At 52.2% G+C, this 17,916-nt stretch overlaps 1 protein-coding gene and 1 long non-coding RNA gene across 7 annotated transcripts in view; one reads left to right on the top strand and one right to left on the bottom strand.

Annotated features, from left to right (window-relative positions):
* Positions 1–17,916, bottom strand: part of LOC309648051 — a 51,723-nt gene that overhangs the window by 32,787 nt on the left and 1,020 nt on the right. For all 3 annotated transcript variants that reach the window (XR_014256441.1, XR_014256442.1, XR_014256443.1), the window contains exons 2-3: positions 7,525–16,788; positions 2,189–2,396 (exon numbers count right to left, since the gene is read on the bottom strand). This is a non-coding gene — a long non-coding RNA (uncharacterized lncRNA). The remainder of the gene's footprint in view (positions 1–2,188; positions 2,397–7,524; positions 16,789–17,916) is intronic.
* The window catches only part of SMPD3 (sphingomyelin phosphodiesterase 3), a 29,795-nt gene continuing 21,311 nt past the window's right edge, over positions 9,433–17,916 (top strand). For 2 of the 4 annotated variants that reach the window (XM_082436070.1, XM_082436066.1), the window contains exon 1: positions 10,301–10,390. The gene's annotated coding sequence lies outside the window, so the exon portion shown is untranslated. Of the gene's footprint in view, positions 9,469–10,025; positions 10,108–10,300; positions 10,391–17,916 lie in introns of those variants that run through there. The other 2 variants (XM_082436068.1, XM_082436067.1) reach the window with 2 other exon arrangements.

The raw sequence follows: 17,916 nt of genomic DNA, 5'->3' as shown, positions 1-17,916 counted from the left end.
CAGCTTCGGTTTTGAACAGGGCAGTGTTCCAGGTGTCTAGGAACTTCTGTCAGGACTTGAAAGATGTGACCATGGCAGGATGAGGCTGGCGGTGTGCACGTGGCCAGTCTGAAAGTTGCCCCCATCTATGTCTGGAACACATGACTGTGTGTACCTATAATGTATGGTACTGAAAAAGTTTGTCTCTTCCACTTAATTTTGTCTTAATGCTGTCAGAAAGTACTGGTTGGTCCTTCTTGTCTGAGTCTAATCCGACCATCACTGTTGTCTAACTCACTGGACCAGCTTCTATATCTTGATAAATGTTGACAGAGCCACTACATTGAATTAGCAGCTGATTATATCTGATTTACCCTGTAACAGGGTTAGGTCCATTTCCTGGGATGTAGCAGAAGGGCCCGATGGTCACCAAGATGATCCATAATTGCCTCTTAAAATTGCAGCCCAAATGGGTCCTGCCAACAGGTCCCTCAGCTAAGGGGGACACCCAAGCAGAGCTGGGCAAGACTGGACAAGAAGCACCGTGGCTGCCAGTACCTCCATAAAGCCCTTGACCCAGGACACATCACCCCTGATGCTTCTGTTTGTGGGTGGCCCCTTCCAGAGGCCACTTGCCAAAGGCAAGAAATGAGACCAGGAGGCTCTGTGACAGGATAGATTGAGAAGAGCTCTGGTTTCAGAATCACATGGACCTGAGTTCAAATCCCAGCTCCTCCACTGTGATCTTGGGCAGCACGCTTTACTTCGCTGGGCCTCAGTTTCCTCATCTGTAAAATGGTAACGACAATAGTAGCCACCCTGCTATGGTGTAGAATGGGGAGGTGTGATGATGTCAGGAACTCAGTGTAAGCCCCATGGAGCCGAGGGCTTTGGGGTATCATGGGTGTCACTGATGTGACTGTGTTTGTCACCAGGCACTCCTCTCTGGACGTGGGCACTACAGAAGCGATGCCGATACCTGGCAGCTGGCCAAGTCCTCTAATCAGTGAAGACAGGGAACCTGGCGGTCTGGGCAAGAAGCAGCTGACCGGGCTCTGAGTCACCCAGGAGGAACGGGGACCACCACCCTCCCCCCATATTGCAGTCAGCTACGTCTGGGGGAGCCTGGGCCTGGAGGGTCCTAGTACGTGGGTGTCCCCAAGATGGAATGGATGGCACTTAGCTCTTCTGGACCCCACGGGACTAGAAGAGGTCCCCTCCACTCCCACTCCCCTCCATCCCACATAGCAGCCGTGCTGGGGGGAAGGAAGGCGGAGGCCACCACTGTTGTCCTGTTTGCATCCAAAGCCTGTGAAGACCAGGGACCAGTCCTCATAAATGAAGCGAGGTGGGAACAGACGTGCAGTGGAGCCTCAGGCCACGGGGAAGTGGCAGCTGGATGGTAGCCCCTCCCACCTCACCCGCCGCCCCTGCCCGCCGCACCTCCGCCCTGAACCCAGAGCAGGAGCCCACCTAGTAGGAGAGGCCAGAAGCCCCCACCTAGGCAAAGCCGGGCCTCACCCTTCAGCCCAGCCAGGCCTGATTTTGAATCCTGAAGTGACCTCCCCCCCACCCACACACAGAGGGACAGTTTTCTTCCTTCAGTGTTTGAATGAGAGGCCAAGAGCCCGAGGAAGCTCAGGGAGAAGCTCCTCGGCCCAAGGAGGCCTGGGGGATCTGTTCTCTTTTTTCTGAGCCAACAGCTACAGGCTCGGTGTTTAAAAACGTTTGAATCAACAGAGGAACTGTTTATCAATATTAAAAAAAGAAATGTAATTAGAGGTTGGCAAACCCCCAGGGCTCCAGGCCATAGATGTCAAAGGCTTCCTTGACCTGGAGCCAGGCGGAGGGGTTGGAGGGAGACAGGGTGGAAAGCGACCGCAGACACGGGCTGCTCCGCCATAAACCCCACTGGGCAGGGCTCCCTGCTGAGGCTCGTGAAAGCCTCCGTGGCCAATGGAATGGCATTTCACATGCGTCCACGTTTTCCTTTCCTAGGTGGTTTTTCTTTCTAAACTTGGGAATACAGACATTCTATTTTAAGAACATTAATTACTGTCCAATTTTAATGTAACTAATGCGAACAAAAAAACCAACTTTGAACCAAGGAAAGAAAACAATTTATGGGGTGATTTTATGTTTACATCCCTCAAGATTGCCTGAGAACATTTGTCTAATGCATTTATTTCTGGTCAAGAGAAGTGAATACCTGACTTTTTGGTGGTTTCTGGAGAACGAGGTGAGGGCTGGCCACATCTGCCTCAGAGATGCCGGCTCGGTCCACCTCAGGCCAGGATGCCTCCTCGGGGCTCAAAGAGGTAGTGTCAGGAACGTAAAAATAGAGAGGGATTCGGCAGCCGCCTTGACACACAGTGTTCTCATCCCAGGGACTGCCACGTAGGGCCCTCCTGTTCCAGCTATTCTAAGTGAAACAGAAAAAAAGTAAGACTATCTGAGACCTAAATAAAAACAGTGCTATATCTTAGCTACTTTTTTTTTCTGCATTCTTCTGCCTTTTCCCAAATGCTCTTTTTGGCTCCTCTTTCCTCACCAAGCCAAAAATGGGATACGTCTCAAGGTTCTGTCCTTGACCCCTTTTTTCCCTCCGCCTGCCTTCCTTGAGAATGGACGTCCACAGCTGTGGCTTCAGCTTGGGGTCCACGTGGCCACAGCCCTGCACGTCCCAGGCACTGCCCGCCTCTTGGACAGCCCCCCTCCCAGTATGAGGCCCCAACATCCTGGAACCAGATGTGACATCTCCCTCTGGAGGGTCACATTTGGGGTATGTTGTCCCTCCTGGTCGTCAGTCCCCATGGCTCTGTCTGTATGCAGGTGGCCAGGTCCCAGCCCCTAGCCCCCCCAGAGCTCACCTCTGAGGCAGGGCTGGGAGCACCGGGTGCTGCCTGCAGGAGGCCCTCATACTGACCGCCGGGGAGATCGGGAAGGCTTCCCTGAGGACGACTTCTCAGCTGAGACCTGAAGCTGAGGAGCAGCCAGCCAGGCAAGGGAGGGGGATTCCAGCACGAGGGGACAGCGTGAGGAAAGACCCTGCCTGAGAGAGACCAGGACCATGGAGGAAGCAGAAGGGCTCTGGAGGTACAAGCAGAGGAGGAGAAGACTGGCAAAGAGTGAGACGTGAGAGGATGGTGGGCTCAGGGCATGGATTTTATTCCGGGGGCAATGAAAGAGTTTTAAGCTTGGAAGGCACTCAGGTTTGCACGCAGAAAGATCACTTTGGCTTCTGTGCGAGAACAGATGGTAGGGGCCAGGCTGAAGGACCAGGTGAGAGACAATGAGCTTGGCCAGCATGTCCTCACAGCACCTGCCCAGCCCCACGGCAACAGCTCTACCCGGTTCCTGCGGGTTCATACCTTCCAAGCCTCACCAGCATTCTGTCCAGAGCAACAGCCCTTGGACCAATCCACACTCTGGTGCTAAGGACAAATAGTGGCAGCATCCACCTCAAGTCCCTCTGGGACAGGAGGGCGGCAGCAGAGAGGGAGGAGGGTGGTGGCTACAAGCCTTCCCAGACCCCTGGGGTGTTCCTCCCTGGTCTGTGGGTGCCTCCTGAGCATTAGGGAGCCCTGGAGGGTCAAAACCCTAGCCAGGCGGGGGCCATCGATAAGCCTTCCCCACAGAGTCTGGGCTCTGCCACTCTCTAGCCGTGTGACTCAGACAAGTCACTTACCCTCCCCGAGCCTCAGTTTCCCTCTCCGAGTATGGGAACAATAACACCCAAACCTTCCCAGGCTGTTCAGAGAATTAAACAAGAGGTTCTGCATGCAACATCCTTAGCTTAGCGCAGTTTCTGGCACGCAGCGGGTGCCCCCGAAAAGGTTGGTGATGATGATGATGGTAGTGATCTCAGCCAGCTGCAAGCACTACCACAAACACACGTGAGTTCACACAGGTCTTTTAACATTTAAGGCTACATGTTTGCCTATCTCCCTTTATATAAGGCAGCCTAATGGATGCACTAGTTCAAACAATTAGGAGCAGTTTTCTCACAGCTCCTGCTGTGCCAACTGGTATGTAAAGAGGGAACTGAACCTTTTGGTGACTAACTTTCTGGTCTGGCTAGAAACCATTTTATTAATTCAACCAAGGTTCCTTGAGGGCCTCTCAGGGACTGGGCTCCATGCTCTGCACTCGGGGGGCTCTGGGCTGCCAGCACAAAACCCGGTGGGTGTGCAATTGAAGGGAGGGGCTTGACAGCTGCCGAGCTGAGCCTTAGAGGCTGGGTGCCAGGTAGATGGACTGGGGAGGGTGTTCCAGACACAGGGGACAGCATGTGCAAAGGCACGGAGGCGTGAAAGAGCATGGCATGTTCCAGGAAAGAGGAAAGCTAGAGGTTGAGGCCATCAGAATGAATCACTGGGAGGAAGAAAAAGGCAGACGTGAGGCTGAGGAGGGGGTGCCCATCACCAAGGGTCCCCACGCCAGGCAAGGTAGGGGGATTTGTTCTGTGCACAGAGAGAGATCTGAGATGCTGGACAAGGGCAGGATGAACTCAGACTGCTTGTGGTGGGGATCACGGGCTTGGACACGGAGCATGATGGAAGGGGCCACACCCAGGCTTACTGGCTGTGCCACCACGCGGGCAAGAAATGAGGAGGCCTGAGGGGAAATGACAGCCAGAGAAGGGGGGCAGCAGGGACTGGAAATGGACCGCAGAGCTGGGAGGGACTGGCTCTGGACAGGACACGTTGAGGGTGAGGAAGAGGCCAAGGACAGAGCCTGCCCACCCGACTGAAGGGGCAGGGCCTGCCGGGGCTGGGAGCAGGGAGCTGCAGCAGAGAGGGCAGGGTGGTCCCTGGAGACAGGACTCTGACTCCTGCCTTCCCTCCACTGCTTTCAATCTCCTCTCTGTCTTTCTCTCTTCTTTAAGTGCCACCAATAGGAAACCAAATCCTTTTTTTTTTTTTTTAATTTTTAAATTTTATTTATTTTTTTATACAGCAGGTTCTTATTAGTTACCTATTTTATATGTATTAGTGTATATACGTCAATCCCAATCTCCCAATTCATCCCACCCGGAAACCAAATACTTTTTAATTGTTTAATATATTTCCTTGTTTTTACTCTAAAAAAAAAAATGAGTAAGTGGAATGTTTTCTATTTCCTCCTCAAACAGAAAAGCAAAATTACCTATACATGAGCATTCATGTGCATGAATCTCTCAATTTTTATTCTCCCTGGATGTATTAAAAAAAAAAAAAAGGCATTTCAGGCACCAGGATGAGGTCTGGCAACATCATTTGGTGCCCAGCTGGCCCTGGGTGCCCTCCACCCCACCACAAGAGAGGCTCAGGCTGGCGGCCACGACTGAGCTCATCACTCAAGGGCTTGAGTGAGACCCTGACATGACAGCTCTTTACCTGTAGGATCTGCAAATCTTCCCTCAAAGCCAGAGGGCACGTTCTTAAACCCCCGGACGATGACATTTTGATAAAGTTTTTTTTTTAAAAAAATGATTTCACTTTGCAAGACAAACAGCTAATAAAATAGAATCTTTTTTGGTAACCACCCATACACCAGTCAATCTGTCACTCGGAAAACTTTCCTGAGAGGTGTGAAATGAGGCCACTCTGGTGTTCTATGGGAACAGAGAGCCCCCCAAGAAGCCTTCTTCTCACCCAGATGACACCTGCCACCCCAAAACAGGGAAACAATCTGATTCAGAGCACAGGAAATACACAGCTAATTAGTTGCTCAATCAATATTGACTTTTGGAAGACGAGCAGGGGGCAACTGTTCCAGTGTTTACAGGCAGCCGCCCACACATCCACATCATGAGTGTATCTCACCTCTTGTTTCTTTTCAATTCCATCCCTATTAGGAACAAAACACAAAAGCGTTTCCCACCCTGGGGGCCTGCAGAGTGAGCTGCACCATGTGGCCCGTTCTGTGCTGCAGCCCTTCAAGTAAGAACTCAAAGGGTCAACACCAGCAAAAATCAAAAGGACAGGTTTCAGTCATAAAGCACATCTCCTTTGTGCCCATTTGAGGCTACCGTCAGAATCAAGACCCTCCCCTCACTCACTCCATCTTCCCATCTCTGCTTGGCTACCTCGTGTTTTTTCCACCTTTATTTTCCCTTAGCCCTAATTCTCTCACTGCTTAAAAAAAGAAGTATTATATTGTACATACAACACAGTTTAAATCATCTTGAATTGTTTTTAGAACAAGATGGAATAAATCTTAATCAGAATCCCCCTCAAAGCAGCTCTAACTGCAGAATTCTCCTGAGTTAACCTTGGAAGGGAAGCAGGCACCACAGTGTTAGATACTAAGCAGCAGTGTCTGAACACAGTAGGCCCTCAAGGAATGTCAATTAATTTGTTTTTAGATGATGGAATCTGCAAAGCCTCAGGAGCAAGTAAGGTGAACTGAGTAATAACTACGTTGAAAGAAATAAATGACCAAAATACTACTAACAGGAACAGATCAGAACAACAACAACAAAAAAAATGGCTGTAATTCCATGACTGTAAAAGAATGGAGAAACATCTGGATGTAGTAGTTTGCCTAATTGAAACAACAGAACAAAGAAATCAGTGATGTTGAGGATAAAATAAAACATCCAACCAGAAATGGAGACACAGAAAACAAACAAAGGTGCAAATAACTGATCTGGAAAATGGGAAATGGGGTCACAGCCCAAAAATAGGAGACAGAGAGATGGATGGGATGAGGCATATGATGAGGAAAACATATAGAAAGAAACAATACAAGAAAAGTTTACAGAGATGAAAAAACAGCTCAGCCTAGAACTAAAGTATACACACTGTGCCTTTCAAGTTTGACTCTCAGGGAAAGAAATAAACATTTGCTAGTTCAGTTTTTGAATGGTAAATTATCTGGCAAGCCAAAATGAAGGGAGATAGGTTCTTTTGAAATTAGAATGACAAGAGAGCTGACATCATGAGAGTAAAGATAAACCTCAGAAAAACATGTGCAATTCTAACCACACGTGTATTCTAACCACACATCAGTTATGCTCCTAAACAAGACCTGCTCTGTACAAGTAGAAAGAAACAAACTCCTCTCACCAGCCATTCCTAGTAGTTATTCTAGGATACTTCTGCATCCCCCACTAAGGTCCCAACCAAATGCACAGACTAGCCAGCTCAGCTTGCCTGTCCAGCCATGCCTCTTCCCTTACCTTGGTGCTGGGGTTCTAGGGGTAACTCCTTCACCAGAGTTCAGTCAAGACCTTTCCCCAAGGCCAGCAGTTGCTCCCCACCCTCACCTCAAGGGGCTTCTGCCAACCCAACTTAGTCTCAGGTCTGCATGAAGTCTGACCCTGACACTCAGCCGAAGGGCTGTGCGACTTTGTGTATGTTACCAAACCTCTCTGGGCTTGAACCTTGTCGAAGGTAACCTGATTCCAGCATCATCATGTGGATAAACAAACCAACCTTCTAGGTGCTAGGCCCTTTGCAAACATTATTTCTGGACCTATAAAGTCAGTGTTATTATCCTCATTTCAAGAAAGTAGAAACTGAGGCTTGGTTTGATGCCCTGCTTGAGGCCACTACTTACTGGTCTAGGGAGCAGGTCCGTCCAACTCCACAGCTGGTTCTGCTCTCCAGGCTGTGTCTCAGGACAGGTAGAGGCATCCAGGAACCTGGACAAAGCTCCGTGCGTCTGGGCATGTGGTCTCACTTGGAGCTGCACGTCCATCAGGGGTCATCCCAGGTGACGGTCTGTGGTCTGGGGGCCTGTGGGCTTGAGGCTCATGGTGGATAAGCAGGCAGGTGCGTGTTTAGGACCACTGCTGGCTCGGTGGACACTGCCTTGCTGTGCTGGGTAAACGGCCCACTTTCCATGCCCACCCCCCAGGCCCGCCCTCACCCCCTCCCACTGCCTATTTAAGCAACAGGGCCCAGCTCCACTGGCCCCAGACACCGCCAGCTTCCAGAGCTAGGAGAGCAGTGCTGCAGGCCTCGCTCACTCGGGATGAAAGGTCCTTCTGTTTCACCATTTCCTACTGGTGCGTTTTGAATGATGATGCTGAGCTGGGTTATAGTGGGAGCTGATTCTGCTCGCCTGGGAGCGTACTGAGATATATAACTGGCAGAGGGAGGCTCTGATTGAATTTTTCCCATTTCTAATCCCTGACTTGATGTGGTCTTATTTTCAAAGAGGGAGAAAGGCTGTAGTTTGTTGAAGGACAGAGGAGAGCGTATTTCAAAACAAGGTCTGGCTCAGAATATCAATGATCTTACATGTTTTTCTTTTCTTTTGAGAAGAGGAAAAGTCCTGTAATCTCAAGGTTGCAGAGATTCCATTTCCTATCAGGAACCCCTCCCTAAATAGTTAGTTCCTGTCATTTAATTTTATTTTGGAAAAACACACAGGGGATTTTTCAGAAGAGTCTGGGAGGGGAGAGAGACTATGCAGCCTACGGGGGATAGTTTGGGGAATATCTGAGGACAAAGACACCCTCCTTGGCAAATCTCTCATTGAGAGATGAGGTGTGAGCTCCTCACTGCTCTGGGAGAGGGCGGTGGGAGCTGAGAGCCGCAAAGGTCGGGATGGCTCCTTTATGTCCACTTTCAGATGTTTGCCAGCCTGTGGTCTAGGGGCAGGGTGAAGGTGGCTTACTGAGGGTGAGGAGGCAGGCGTCCCAGGCACAGGGGACAGGACACCCTCTAACGTCTTGGCAGGTTGGACTCCCCAGGCCATGGGTGGGGAGGGATGCCTGCCAAGTGCTTAACTCAGAGGAAGTAAGCCAGGGTGTCCATAAAAACAAAGGCCCCCTCCTGTAGAGCATGTAGAGCGAGGACCTAGGGGCTCAGGCTTCCTTCTTCCCTCTCTGATCTGGTAACATCCAGTACCTGTGCTCACTTGGTCCTGGCCGTAGCCATCCAAGATCCTGCAGGGAACCCCAGTGTTACGGGGGAGGGGGCATCTGAGGCTCAGAAGTTAAATGACTTGCCCAAGACCTTTCAGCTGACTAGAACCCTTGTCTCACTGGAGGTTTTCTAATGGATTTCTAATCAGGAGGGCGCCAACTGTTTCCCAAGTGAGAAGACACTCCTTACAGCTCCTCTGCAACATCTTTGGCTTGAGGGCAGAGGGCTTGGGACTCAAATTTCAGATTCTTCTGAAACAGTTTGGGTGATTTGCAAAATAAGTGTATATACAGGACAGCGGCTGGTCGAGGGGCCCTGGGGAGTAACAGTTGCCTTGCCTGCGATGTGAGGGTGGTAAGAGGGCTCTGGGCCGGGCAGCAGAACTGGCTTGAAAAGGTGTAAAGCCAACGAGCTCCGCGCAGGATTGCGCGGGTGCGGGCTGAACTTCCTGGGCCGAAATCCAAGAGGCCGAGCCAAAAGCCAGGGATTCGGCTGCAAATCCGGGGGCGTGACTTGGGACTGGAAGGAGGGACTAAAGAGCAAGGACTTTGCCTGAGGCCAGGGGGCGCGGCCAGAGAGCTGCCTGGGGCCAGGTTTCAGGAGGCGGGGCCGAGAGAGTCGAGGCCAGGTAGTGCCTGAGGCCCAGGGGCCTAGCGACCAGAAATCGGGGCGGATCCAACACCTGAGGCCGGGGCGGGGCTAGAAGGGTGGGGCGGGGCCAGAGTGTGAGCCGGGCCTAAGAACCTCTACTAGGGAGTGTCTGGGCCCGCCGATCCTCCGAATGGGTCAACAAGGAATGCGAGGAGCAGGTGGCTTCGTGTCCAAAGGTCTCCGCTCACACGAGCGCCCTCCCAAACGCCCCGCTCCGAAGACCCCATTGGGTTCACGAAGCGTCCCCGCTGAGCCTTTCCTCTGCCGGTCTGTCTACTCCTTATCTGCGGCCAAGCGGCTTCCTCCCCGTGCCCCACCCCCGTCCCAGTAGCCACTGTCCCTCTTTCCGGGTCTGGGTTCAGCTCTCCCCCACCCTCAGGTGTCTTTGTGAGGCTGAGATTACACAAAGCTCCTGCGGAGAACTCCGATTGTTCTAGCTTCGCCTATCAGATCAAACCCCTACCCCGCGGCCAGGGCTCCGAATTCGCCTCTCCCCGCCACTCACCTGCACATCGCCGGCTTGGCCAGGGTCCAGCCGTCCACGTGGAAGCCTCATGCCTCCCACCCACGGAGTCCTCCGCACCTGTCAACCCTCCTATCCCCCGGGCCTGTCTAGGTCTGTCCCACAAACCTCAGCTTCCACCCCCTCTGGCTGAACTTCGTGGGGACAGCGGGGCCCACACCCTCTCCTTGGCGACGTGGAGGGTGTGGCGGTGCCTCCGGCGCGGGTGCGGCCCCTCGGTCTTTGTACCTGGCTCACTTGTACTGCGCTGTTCGGTGACTGTGGAGGTCCGGACACCTCTGTGAACCGCTCATCTACTTTCAGGTCCTTGAGTTCACGCAGGGAGTGCTCCCTCTTCAGCCAGAAGGACAAGAAGGTCCCCGCGGCCCCTCCTCAGGTGAGAGGAGCTTCTGGAAGGGGGAGGGGGACGGGAGGGGGCGCTCCAGGCCTCCCCTCATAGGCTACTTATTAATGTTTTATATAAAGAGGTGCTGTGTGAGATTGTTTGAGAAAAGGTTCTGCTGCTTGGATAAAAAGTTTGAAAACACAGCTCTGGGGTAAGCAATCTGGAGCAAGCAGTTCGGTCCCATTCTGAACCCACCCTCATGTGGTTCAATGCCTGCAGAGGGGGTATGTCTGACACACCCAAATCTATGGAGAAAATTCGAACTCCTTCAATAAGTAGGAAAAGGATTGAGGCAGCACTTTACAATAATGAAGGAATACAGTTTAAATATCCTGGAAACTGTAATCAGATATCATTACCCATTAAACTATTTTTAAAAAAATTTTTAAATGCTAAAACCCAGTGCATTTCACAGTAAGGATGCTGTGAAACAGGCACTCTCAAACAACCTTGGCGAAAAGCAGTTTGGCAATATGTATCAGAAGCTTTAAAGTTTACCTCGTAATTCTAGTCTCGAATCCATCCCAGAGAAATAATTCAAACTACTACAATAAAAGTGGAAACCAGAAACACATTTTCAGACCCCCCTGACAGTTGGGAACTTCAGTCCAGGAGCCAGGACAGCAAGACCATTATAAGAACCTGCTTCCTCCCAAATATTGGCAAATTAGATGTTTTCGCGGTTTCTGGGGAGGTCACCAAGCTGGGAGTAGGGAGAATTGGGGGTCCAAGGTGAAGGTGACTGGATGGAAAAACAAAAGAGCTGGATGAGGCCGGCAGTCCACAGGGAGGGAGGAAAATTATTAGGGTCTTCACTAAGGGCTCAGTGGGGGTGGGTGACAAATGTAAGCTTCAGAGACTGGAAAGACAGGGTGAGGATCTTGTTTGGTGGGAACTGAGGGGGAAGAGCAAGCAAGACAAGGGGGATAGTGTGGGGAACTTGTCCTGGAGGTAGCGGGGCTTGGTGCTGGACAGCGCTCATTTGCATATTTTGCATATCATGTGTATTAAACTTCGGTGAGAAATGCAGAGAGGAAAGGGAAATTGGGGTCTGGTGACCAGGCTACACTTCTCGGGGACTGTCATTTACTTTTCTGAGTCTCAGTTTTCTCATCTGTAAATGGAGCCAACAATATCTGCTTGGGGTGGTTGTACAGTGTAGCTGCACCATCAGTGTCAAGAGCACATTCTATGAGATGTGTTCTGTGCAACAACTGCTCAGATGTCCCAAGAAGTGGACCTGTTAGTTCTGCTTTTCTGAGGCTCATTTCTAGTCTCCCTCATGTCTCTGCCATGGACTGGCTCGTAGTCCCACCTCACAGGGAGAGAGTGTGGAAGGGAGGGAGGGAATGAGTTTGAAGTCCTGAGCGGGCCACAGGTGGCCCCAGATGAGCTGGATTGCTGAAGCCGCCCTGGCTGGACTCCAGGTCTGCAGGGGGCAGGGCTGTTGCTTGTCAATCAGTCATCAGGGGTTCCTATTATCTGCCTACTCTGTGCCCAACATACAGGTGATGGGATAAAATACTGAGTGCCTGCAAGGGGAAAAAAGAACTTGAGTTCCCCAGGAGTGGAGGTCCAAGTGGGTGGATGAGCTCCAAAGCTGCTGGTGTCACCATGTGGGCAGGATCCCTGGTCCTGCAGACATCCTATAGGGCCACACACATAAGGCCCTCCCTCCCTTTGTTTTGAGGTATGGAATTTGCCAACATTGCTCAAGCCTTCTCTCTCTCAATTCTGTGTCTAGTGTGGTAGATCTGAAAGTATGGGAGGCTGGTTACCTTTCTGGTGTGCAGACTGCAAACATGCAATAAATGCATGGAAACTACCAATGTCAAGAGAGAAATGGCTCAGTTGAGGCGGGCCAAAGGTCTCTAGTTATCCCTGGGGCCACAGAGGAGGGGACTGGCTGGGGTTTGGTGAAGAGGCCATCACTGTGACTTGCAAACCCTGAGCGCCTCTGCCGAGGCCTCATCCCTTCGCACAGATGATGGCTGCAAGGAAACCGCCTCAGCAAAGGCATGGAGGGCTAGAAGGGCTTCGGGGGAAATTGCGCAGGTCAGGGTCCCCAGGACTTCAGAAGTAGGTGGGGACGCAGAGCTATCAGGCTGCTGGGCCTCGCCCCCCCTTTCCTGTCCTTCCCTGCCAGGTGCATCTTCCTGGGGTCAGCAAGGGCCACTGAAGAGTTTAGCAGGGGAGCAATGTGGTCCAATGTGTAGTTTAGAAAGATGCCACCAGCTGCCATGTGGATCAGAGGAGGGAGGCCAGCTGCAGGGGGACCAGGTGATGGCTGTCACAGCGTCTAGGTGGGAGAGGGTGAGGCCTGAACTGGGCGTAGCCGTGGGAATGGATGCAAGGGGTTAGGGAGGCAGAACCGTGGGCTGGTGAGAGGAGGCGGGTATGGAGGAGGTCCAGGGGCCTAGGACCACTCAGGAGACAGAGCTGGTGTTGGGTAAGTAGGGGAAGACAAATGATAAACATTTAGGGGAAGATAGAGAACTGTCAATTAAATTCATGGGGTCAGAGGTCAGGAGAGACACCTGGGCTGGCTATCACCTGGGAACACGTGACCCATGAGAGATCAACCAAGAGAAGAGAGAGGAGGCAGGGGAAGGTCCAGCTCCTAAGGGGTGGGCCAGGGAGGAGGGGACAACAAAGGGCTCGGAGAAAGAGCAGTCCCAGGGGCAGGAAAGGGAACAAGAAGGATGGTGGCCCAGGACCAGGGGGAAGAGGGCTGAGGGAGAGATGAGGATCAAGCCGCTTAGGCCTCCTGTTGGACCTGTTTCTTAAAGCAAATCTGGTTGAAACTGCATAGACTGTTTTCACATTGGTGCTGACCTCTGTTCTGAAAATGTTCTTTCCAAATCTCTACCAGAAAGCCCGGTGAGATACCCTGTGCACCTTCTGTCTAGCAGTGGGGGGTGGTGCAGGTAGCATCAAGCTGTGTGGCTGCCCAGACCCGCAGCCAGCCAGAGGGTCACAGCCAGGGGGTCACTCAGTCCTTCCAGAGTGCAGCCAGCACACGCCAGGCTCTCACTGCTCTGAGGTCTGCGTGGTATGGGTGGGATGCTAACTGGACGTTCTAAGCACTTAAGTTAAACAGAACCAACTAGGGGTGAACTGTAAGTGCATGCATCGGAGCCTCTTCTCAAGCCCATTTTCCACAGCTGCTCCTCCCCCGGTGTCTCCTCCTGGCCTGTAATCTGGGATCTGGCGCTCACTGTGGCCATCAAGGGCACAGGCTGGTAGGCAGGACTCCTGAGTGACACTGCCTTCCTCGTGCCTACTCTCAGCTCTCTCTGCCACCCCATCTTACCTCCCTCCCTTGCTCACTGCTTGCTTCACCCACCACCCACCACTTTCCTGTCTCCATACCCTCTAGGAGTACCCCCCCCCACTCTAATATACACCCCTAGAAAGCAAGGCCCTGCCCCCAGAAATTCTTGGGCCCTTGCTGTGAAATACCCCAAGCAGCATCTGACTCACAGGGAATGGATGCCAAGCACCCCCAGCCTCCCAGCTTGACAGCTGCTGCCCTGCCCCTGCCTCTGCCTCTGCCCCTCACCAGCCCTGGCAGGCACCAGTCAGCCAGCACGACCTGGCAGCGTCTGACCGCGCCTGGCCTCTGGGCTCTGACACCCCAAGCTGTTGGCTTCATCTCGAAGCTCCCTCCTCCCATCCCCTGCAGGCCCTGCTTGGCCCCTGGGACCAACCGCATATACCTGCTGTGAAGTACTCTGGCCCAGCAGTGACACACATCACTTTCACTCACAGCTTGTGGGTCAGAGCTAGTCACACGATACCACCTAACTGCAAGGGGACCAGGAGGTGCAATCTTGCCTCATGCCTAGAAAGTAGGCCCGCACTGCTCTAGGGGCCAGAGGAAGTGAGGGAAGAGACCTGTCCTAGGCTTGCAGGCAGATGTGGGCAAAAAGGGAAGAAAAGTCTAACCCGGATCTTCACAAAGGCAAAGCATGCTTATCTTTTTAAGTTAGTCACTCCTGAATGGAGACGCGTCACAGTCTACACTAGCATGTCTACACCAGCAATCTGGGGACATGTGGTCTCCATCCAAGAGTTCTTGTCTCCCTTTTCAGAAGTGTAGGATTCAACAGCTAAGAGTAGGTATAGACAAGGCACCACTACCAGAGAGGCAGGGGTTAACTGGAACCCAGAGCCTCAGAAGACCCTTGGAAGCAGGTTTGGTGGCAGCAATTAGAGGGAACTTGGGGGGCTATAGATCCCCATGATGTCTTCCCCACTGGTCTTTGCTGTGGACAAATGACTAATTCACATTCTTATGCAAATGTAGCTCTAAGTCCCACTCCCCAGGGTAGCAGACGGCAGCCCCCAATCCCCTCCCAGTTATACCTTCTGGAGCAGGCCCAGGACAGCCCTGCAGGCAGGTCGGAGGCCTCCCCAAGCAAGCAGTCCATGGTTCGGCCTGAGCTGGGCCATCCTCTCTCAGGAGGTCTTCTGGCTGGTTCTCTCAGAGCCAAGGGCTCCTGTGGTACTGTGTGCAGAGGCAGGACCTGAGGATAGCAGTGGTCTGGTGTCCAAGATCTCTGAAAGGGCCCAGGACGAGGACCTCAGCCCTCAGTGGTGAGTGAGATCCAGTCTCGGTTCAGAAATGCAGCCCTCGGGCCCAGCTGCCCAGAGCTACAGGGAAGGTTGGTGAGATGCTGATGCCTGATTTTATTTACTCATTCACACTGATTTGCTTTTTAATCTTTGCATAAATTCTCTTCTAGGACTCAGTTTGTTAAATGTTCTTTGCATAGAAAACTTGAGGCTGAATGTGAAATGATTCCTTTCAGAAGAATTTTAGCAAGTGTATTCCGTTTTAGGGAGGTTTGTTGTCTTCATCTGTGTTCTCTGGTGCCTTGAAATGCCTACACACTGCTCTGCCAGCCAATCCATTCCAGGAGGAAAGGCTGTACTTGAAACGCAGCTGAACACTGAGTCTGCATAAATCCTGCCATTTGTGCGGACTTGTATTTAAAGTTCTACTCCCACAGAAAGTATGTTGTCATTTCTTCTTAAGTGAAGTAGGTTCCAAGCCTTGTTCGGCTCAAGGACCATTAACATCAGCTCTCATGTCAGGGAAGCAGGGACTTGGCTGGGACAAAAGCCTCAACAGCGGAGCCTGAGAGAAGCGAGATTCTTCCTAGTGTCCGTCCCTGAGGAAGGACTCTCCTGAGTGGCGCTGGCCAGCAGGGAACTTGTTGGGGGCTGGCACTCAGCTGGTCACACAGCACACAACACAGGGCTCACCTGAGGCAGGTGACGTGACCTGCTAGGGAGTTCCAGGATGCCCGGCTTCTGGCCACTTGCAAGGCGAGGCTCAGGCACAAACCTCAGCACTTGGGCAGGCCCAGAGCTCTTGAAGTAGGAGGCCCAGGCCCATCTAGATGCTCAGCTGTTGGCACGTGACCTCTCCAGTAGTCAACAACTGCCTGCTCCAGTCCTGCCCTGGAGCTGCCCTGTCAATGCCAAGTGGAGCAGACCCTGTGAACAGGGCGATCTCAGACCTGATATTCATCATGCAGGAAGCCCTCACCCCCCAGCACCTCCCCACCGTGGGTTCAGCCGCCGTGAAGGCAAAGGACTGGCAGGCGCCCTATGGGCTTCAGCCCTCAGCAGACTCTAGGCAGACAGATCTGGCTGCAGGCAGGTTCCTGAAACTAATACAAGGGTACATAGGAATGAGAGAAGATGCCGCTCAGGATGGCTCAGGTGTGGATTTAGGTATCAGCCACCATCCAGCCTTCTCCTTAACAGTCCCCATTTCAGTCACCAACAGATGATTCTGGAATGGCAGACCATAGAGGGGAGGGTAGGGTGGCCAGATCTTCGAACTCAGCCCCACCCCATTATGGAGCCCACACTCCCAGGCAACTGGCCCACATCCCTGCTACACAAGGTCCTGAACCCAAAGGTCCTGCAACTCTAAACACTAGGTTGGTTGGGGCACCCCAGCACATATAACTTCAACCTGGCTTAAGATTTGCCTTCCGGTCACGCAGGAATTGGCTTTATCTGGGCTTTCTGAGTTCTGACATGGAAATGCCGAGGCTGACTGATTGAAGGAGTGCCACAGAGCTGCTTGCAGCCTGTTCCTATTCTCAGAAACCACATGACACATTAATAGCTCCCATGGAAAATTTCGTTTTGAAAATTTTATGGCCCCACTGCCTGCATCTGGCTTCTGCAGAGGCCTGTGACTTGGGCTTGCACAAGCAGCCCACAATAGACAGTCCTGTCCGAAGATGGAGGCCCGGCATCCCCTGCACCATCCTTGCCCCTCATTTGGGATAGCAGGGCACGCTTTTTGTCAAGCAACCAAGCACACGAGGAGGAAACTTCAAAGGCTCCAGCTGTATCTTGAGGGCCTTTGCAACAAAGAAATTAACAGTAGTAGTAGTAGTAATAAAATAATATTACAGTTGTCCTTCAGTATCCACAGGGGATTGGTTCCAGGACCTCCCACAGATACCAAAATCCAAGAGATGCTCAAATCCCTCAGAGTCAGCCCTCCGTATCTGCGGGATCTGCATCCATGGATACGGAGGAGTGAGGAACCGCGGATTCTGAGGGCTGACTGTATGAGAGATGTGTCAGGCACCATGCTAAGTGCTGCCCATCCATCATCTCTAACTACCCTGAGATACTGTTACTATGTGTGCTTAACAGATGAGGAAACTATAGCTCAGAGAGTCAGTTAAGCACCTTGTCCAATATCAGAAGCAGGACCTGAACCTGCACTTCTGACACCAGAGTTTGTGCTTATCATGTCTGCACTGCTGTCTCCTAAGGGATGCTCATGGGGCACAAACCACAGGCACCAGGTCTCACCAGGCCTTCGAGCACTCAGGAGGGAGACCCCCTTTGCCCAGTAGGCAAGCCAGGGGGTACCAAAGGAGGTTTGCACAGGAAGGGAACTGATAAGAATTAAGTCTTGGAAAAATCAAGTAGCAGGTATATATTAGTCAGGATCCTTTTGGGGGCAAATGACAGAAACCCAGCTCAAAGTGTCTAGAGCAAAGACAAAGGTATTTTGCCAACTCGTTAGTTAGAAACTCTGGGGCTTGCGTTGGCCTCAGGCACAGGGAACTTGGAGCTCAAAGATGTCACCAGGACTTGGCCTCTCTCCTTCCAGCCCTAAGGTCTGTTTTCCTCTGAATTGGATTCACTCTCCAGGAAGGCTCCAGAAGCTTTAGGCTCTTAGTACTTCCATCTCAGAGAAAATGCAGGCCTCTTTCCTGAGGGGTCCAGGAAGAGCTAGGGTCGTGTGACCATTCAGTGGGGTCAAGAGGCTGCTGGGGTGCCGACTGGCCTGGTGTGGCTCACGGCCCTCCCCTTGCATTGGTGTGGGGCAGCAAAGTAGGTCTGCCACATCCATAGCGCTGGAGCAGGCTAGGATTCGGGCCTGTGTTGGTGCTTGAGACTCCACTGGGAGCTCCCAGGCTGGTGGGGGGCCTGATGTGCAAACCAGCAGGTACCCGATTAGAGGGACAGCT

This window comes from Balaenoptera physalus (genome assembly GCF_965194825.1).
Source record: "Balaenoptera physalus genome assembly, chromosome: 19".
Taxonomy (NCBI): domain Eukaryota; kingdom Metazoa; phylum Chordata; class Mammalia; order Artiodactyla; family Balaenopteridae; genus Balaenoptera; species Balaenoptera physalus.
Note: the sequence above shows the minus strand (reverse complement) of the source record. Positions and strands in the feature narration are given on the sequence as shown.